This window comes from Colobus angolensis, unplaced genomic scaffold (genome assembly GCF_000951035.1).
Source record: "Colobus angolensis palliatus isolate OR3802 unplaced genomic scaffold, Cang.pa_1.0 Scaffold3, whole genome shotgun sequence".
Taxonomy (NCBI): Eukaryota; Metazoa; Chordata; class Mammalia; order Primates; family Cercopithecidae; genus Colobus; species Colobus angolensis.
The window spans coordinates 29842508-29848139 of record NW_012116265.1 but is presented as its reverse complement, the minus strand read 5'-3'; the positions used below and the strand labels follow the sequence as shown (position 1 = coordinate 29848139).

The 5632-nt window shown below is 49.7% G+C and overlaps 1 pseudogene across 1 annotated transcript; it reads right to left on the bottom strand.

Moving 5' to 3' along the window:
- Positions 1 to 2963: 2963 nt before the first annotated feature.
- On the bottom strand, positions 2964 to 3854 carry LOC105517275 (annotated as a pseudogene). The gene has a single exon (XR_001002649.1). The product of XR_001002649.1 is annotated as a dolichol phosphate-mannose biosynthesis regulatory protein pseudogene (transcript).
- Between the last annotated feature and the right edge of the window lie 1778 nt (positions 3855 to 5632).

Below are 5632 nucleotides of genomic sequence, written 5' to 3'. Positions count from 1 at the left end.
AGTGAGCCCAGATTGTGCCATTGCACTCCAGCCTGGATGACAAGAGTGAAACTTCATATCAAAAAAAAGTGGGGGAGGCGGGGGGCAATTTGCACACAGAGGCATGTCCACAGGAGAACACCATGTGCAGACTGGAGTGATGTTGCCACACACCAAGGAACTAGAGCCAAGGAAGAGAGGCCTGGAACACATCCCTCCTGAGCACCTTCCGAGCGTGGCCCCGCTGGGACCTTGAGTGTGGACTTCCTGTCTCTAGAACTGTGAGACAGTAAATGTCTGTTGTTCTAAGCCACCCAGTTTGTGGTACTTTGTTATTGCAGCCCTGGGCAGCTCATGCAGCAACTCTCTCCCCTTATATTGCTTTTGAGGCGATGACAGCATTGTGTAGTTGGAACTCCTGCTCCTCCCACGGCACCTGGCTCTTCGAAGAACCACCTGGCCATCCACAAAGGATGGCTGACATCTCCTCAGCTTCCTGGGGAAGATGGCAAGGCAGGTTCACACAGAGAACCCCATCAGGCATCCTAAAAGGACACTAGTGAAATGTCACAGCCCATGAGGATGGGTTAGTGTCTAGACCCTGTGTCATCAGGGGTGGTGGCAGCACAGGACTGATAGTTTGCAGCCAGCAGAGAAGATGCCCCTGGTCAGGAAAGAGCAATTCTCTGCTCACCTCAAAGGGACAAGGGATGAGGTGGGAAGGGGGAGGCTGCCACACCTGCTTTAAGTGAAATGATAACACCTGGGCTCCAGAGCACCCCGTCCTAAAATGACCACAGCTGATTGAGAAACTGAGGACTAGGCTGGAGGTTATGCATCTTTGCATGCTTTTTTAGTTCATTCTGTGGGAGCAACTTTTGGAGAATAGGAGCAGATCTGGGGGGAATTGGGGGAAGGTAACTCTGCGGGGAATGTTCAAGGGAATTTAGAAGAAAGATAACGCAGGTGCAGAAGTCATTGCAGCCCGCCCCTTGAACTCGCCTCAGGAAGGGGTGCACTGGAGGAGTTGAAGAAGGTGCTGCGCTTGAGCCTGAGTCTGGGTACAGCAAGCTCCGCAGAGGCAGCAACCGCATCCTTGAATGGCTGGGATTGCTGGGGCCATTGCTGCCTAAGCAGGTCGGAAATGGGGGTGCAGCAGAAAGCTGTGTGTTTTATTGGGGTGTGTGTGTGTGTTTGTTTTGAGACAGGATCTTGCTCTGTTGCCAGGCTGGAGTGCAGTGTCATGATCATAGCTCACTGCATCCTTGAACTCCTAGGCTTAGGTGATCCTCCTGTCTCAGCCTCCTGAGTCACTGGGACTGCAGTTGCACCACCACACCTGGCTAATTTTTTTTATTTTTATTTTTGTAGAGATGGGGTCTCACTAAGTTGCCCAATCTGGTCTCCAACTCCTGACCTCAAGCAATCCTCCCACCTTGGCCTCCTGAAGTGTTGGAATTAGGGCATGAGCCACTGCTCCTGGCCTGAAAGCTGTTGTTTTTATCCACCAGCCTCTCCCCCTCCCTTGCTAGCTACCCACCTTTGAGGGTTAGTATAGGCCTCCTTCCCTTGGGGAAGGTGATTCTGATGAGGCTGCCAATCACAGTCCCCTTTCTTCTCCCTCACTTCAGCCCAAGAGGCAGGCATGAGACCCAAGCCCAGCCAATCAGAGCTCTTTATTGGGAGTTATGTCTTCTAAAGCAAGAAGTCCTCTCCTTCCTTAGGATGGCCAAACTGACATGATATGAGCCTAGAGCTGCCTGTAACCATGTTGAACCTTGCCCAGTCACAAATTCTGGGTCGCTAAAGGTTAGTGAGAATCCTGATGACAACATATAAATCCTTTGATTCTGTCCCTGCCCAACCTGTGGACACACGTCTGAGACCTCAGGAGAGAGATGGTTGTGAGTAAAAAGTGAGATCTCAGTAAAATCTCTATAGACCTCCAGGACAAGGGCAGTGCATTGGAGAGGAGAGAAGCATCTTGCTACCACTTCATCAGAGAGCAACTCCAGCTTTGGTCCAGCTTTGGTCCAGTGAGTTCTGCAGGGGCCGTGGCCCATAGGAGATTTTGGTGCTTGGCCGGGGCACTAGTTCCAGTGGCAACACCATCTCCTAGCAGGAGATGGCGGTATCTTGAAAACCATAGGAAGTACTGGGTGAGAGAGCAAAACAGCACTCTGTGAGAACAGTCTTGTTCACGCACACACACACACACACACACGTGAGACTGGTCCCTCTTTTCATGATTCACAAACATACTTCTTATTTTTCTGTGGGGGTGGGGTGTGTGGGATGGTTGATTAACAGAAGATTGCAGGTATATGTCTGGCTTCAGCAGGTAAGGCAAGAGCCAGTGAAATCTGAGTTTGGGGGTTTTGTATGAGACAGGGTCTCTCTCTGTTACCCAGGCTGGAGTGCAGTGGTGCAATCACTGCTCACGGCAGTCTTGACCTCCTGGGCTCAAGCCATCCTCCTGCCTCAGCCTCCTGAGTAGCTGGGATTACAGGTGTGTGCTACCACACCCAGTTAAGTTTTAATTTTTTTGTAGATATAGGGTTTTGCTCTGTTGCCCGGGCTGATCTCGAACTCCTGTGTTCAAGCAGTCTTCCTGCCTTAGCCTCCCGAAGTGCTGAGATTAAGGGCATGATACATTGTGCCCAGCCACAGAATCCGAGTATTATTCTTGCTGTGTCCCCTTTTGTTCCCATAGGCTGAGGTGGCCTGGGAAACTCAGGTTATATTTGGGTAAGCTCAATAAATTTGGCCAACTAATGGCCAGTGTTTTTCTTATCTACTGCTGTGTAACAAATTACTCCAAAACATGGAGATTTAAATAACAGTGAATATTTTTTATCTCTCACAGGTTGGGGATTTGGGAATGGCTTAGTTGAGTGGTTCTGACTCAGGGGTCTCATGAAGCCATAGCACAATGTTGGTCAGGGCTGTAGGATCCACTTCTTTTTTTTTTTTTTTTTTTGACAAACACATCATCAGTGTTTATTGGTCAGCTCTCCCAAACAAGCCAGCCCTGGGGCTTTGGGGCTGGGCCTCCATGAGGAGCGGTCGGTCAGCAGCTAATATGCCCTGAGCCCCAGGGCTGGTCCTGGGGTCTGTCAGTCCTTCCCCAGGCGTTCCAGGTCCAGAAGGCTTTGTGGGGTCTTGGGCTGTGTCAGGCTAAGGAAAGCTGCCTTGCTGGAGGAGCAGGACTTGTGGAGAGAGGTCAGAGAGGTCACACATGCGGACTTAGAACCTGCTAAGTCCAATGTCAGCATGTGACAGGAGGGGAAGTGAGGCAACATGGCAGAACCCAGGGGAAAAGGTGGCAGGGAGTCTGAGAGTGAGGCTGGGAGACCAGCATCTTTTAGGCCCTGAGCAAGAAGGGGGTGACTGGAGTCTTCCAGGTATTCCTCCCTCCTAGCTTCTGGAAGTGGGAGTCAGGGAGGGGGCTCCAGTCAGGCAGGGGTAAGCTCCATGTCATGGGGACTCTGCAGGACAGGCAGACTTGAGGCACCACTGTGCCTGGAGAGGTTCTGCAGGCTCCCCTACTTGGTCCCTGTGCTGGAGGGGAAGCAGAGAAGGGGCTGGCAGCCTCATCCCCGTGGGACCTTCACTGAGCCTTCTTGGTCACCCTCTCGCTCTTCAGCATCACGTAGGTGATGAACAGTCCCACAAACAGCAGCAGCAGGAGGCCTGCAGCCAGTGGGATGGCGACAGCATAGGCTCGGGGCAGGAAATACTTGTGGATGACATGCTGACTGTCGATGAATGGCAAGAGAATCACCCAGGCGGTGTAGTAGGTGAAGATGATCAGGTTAACGGCGACGAGGCCGAGTCCCACCACCTGGTCTGTCCCCGTGGCCATTTCCCCGCGCGTTCAGTCCAGGATCCACTTCTAAGTAGGCTCACTCACATTGCTGGCAAATTATGCTTGCTGTTGGCTGGAAGTCTCCACCGAAGAGGCATGGGAAGAAGGAAAGACATTGTAGAATGCCCAGTGGAAGTTCAAAAGTTCCTCTTCACTCTTCAGTTTTCCCACAATTTTCTCATCACAGCAATTCCTTCCCCAAATCTCTTCTTTCAAACTTACTGAAATCTTCACATCTCTCCTGTTACCCCCTCGCCACCTCAGTTATACAGATCGAGTTAACCTCTCTTGACTCTCCACTCTCCCCCTTACCCTGAAGCTCTAAGAACTAGGTAGGCAATCATAGGCACTCCTGAGTGAGGCGTAGAAAGTGTAGGAAGAGGGAAGGCAGTGAAGAATGATATACTAACATTTTGTGTCAGTATCACATGTATATCCTAAGTGCCTAGTAGGTGCTCAACACATGTTCGTGAATTAATGGACAGGGGCATTTAACAAATTCTAGATGAAAATGCTGGTATTCAGTGGTAATAATATAGCAACAAGTTTCCTTATGGAACACAAAAATGCTATGCTACTATCTTGTTTTAAAATGTCCATGATAGGCTGGGCGTTGTGGCTCACGCCTGTAATCCCAGGACTTTGGGAGGCCAAGGCAGGTGGATCATTTTAGTTCAGGAGTTCGAGACCAGCCTGGCCAACATGGTGAAACCCTGTCTCTACTAAAAATAAAAATAAAAAAATTAGCCAGGCGTGGTGGCATATGCCTGTAGTTCCAGTTACTTGGGAGGATGAGACAGGAGAATTGCTTGAACCAGGGAGGCGGAGGTTGCAGTGAGCTGAGATTGCAGCATTGCGCTCTAACCTGGGTGACACAGCAAGACTCCCATCTCCAAAAAGATCAATACATAAAAGTCCATGATAAGAATACATAATGTTGCCATATACATGTGTGTGTGTATATATATATACACACATAGAGAGACAGAGAGACAGGGTCTTGCTCTGTTGCCCAGGCTGGAGTGCAGTGGCGCAATCATGGCTCACTGAAGCCTTGGCCTCCCAGGCTCAAGTGATTCTCCCACCTCAGCCCCCGAGAAGCTGGGACTACAGGTGTGTGCCATCACGCTTGGCTAAGTTTTAAATTTTTTGTAGGGACAGGGTCTTGCTTGTTGCCCAGACTGGTCTCAAACACCCGGGTTCAACCAGTCCTTCCACCTCGACCTCTCCAAGTGTTGGGATTACAGGTGTAAGTCACCACACTTGGACTGTATATTTTGTGTGTATGTGTTCTCTGAACAAGCTTCTTGAAAACAAGATCTATGTTTTATTCATCCTTATATCCCAAAGCCTGGCAGTGCCTGACTTGGAGTAGGCAGGAATTTTGTCAATAACGTACTGAGCATTTACAACATGCGTCAGGCACTCTTCCAGGGCTGATTCGCATATTAACTCTTAATTCTCATAATCGCCTAAGGCGGTTGGTTATATTATCATTTCCACTTTTTAGATTACAAAATGGGGCACAAAGAGGTTGAGTAACTTGCTGGAGGTTATGAAGTAAGAGCTGAGATTTAGACCAGGGCTGCCTTGTTCTAGAGCCCACAACCATCCTCTACCACATCTGCAGTGTTTGTGCAACTGAATTAAAGATGAGTGAGTAGATCTGTCAAACTTGTGTCAGGGAAAGCCCATCAGCTTACACCAGACACAGTTAGAAAGACATTGAGGAAGTCCTGGAAACCACCAGTGTGTTTCTAAGTGACTCATGGAGGGAAGAGAGCA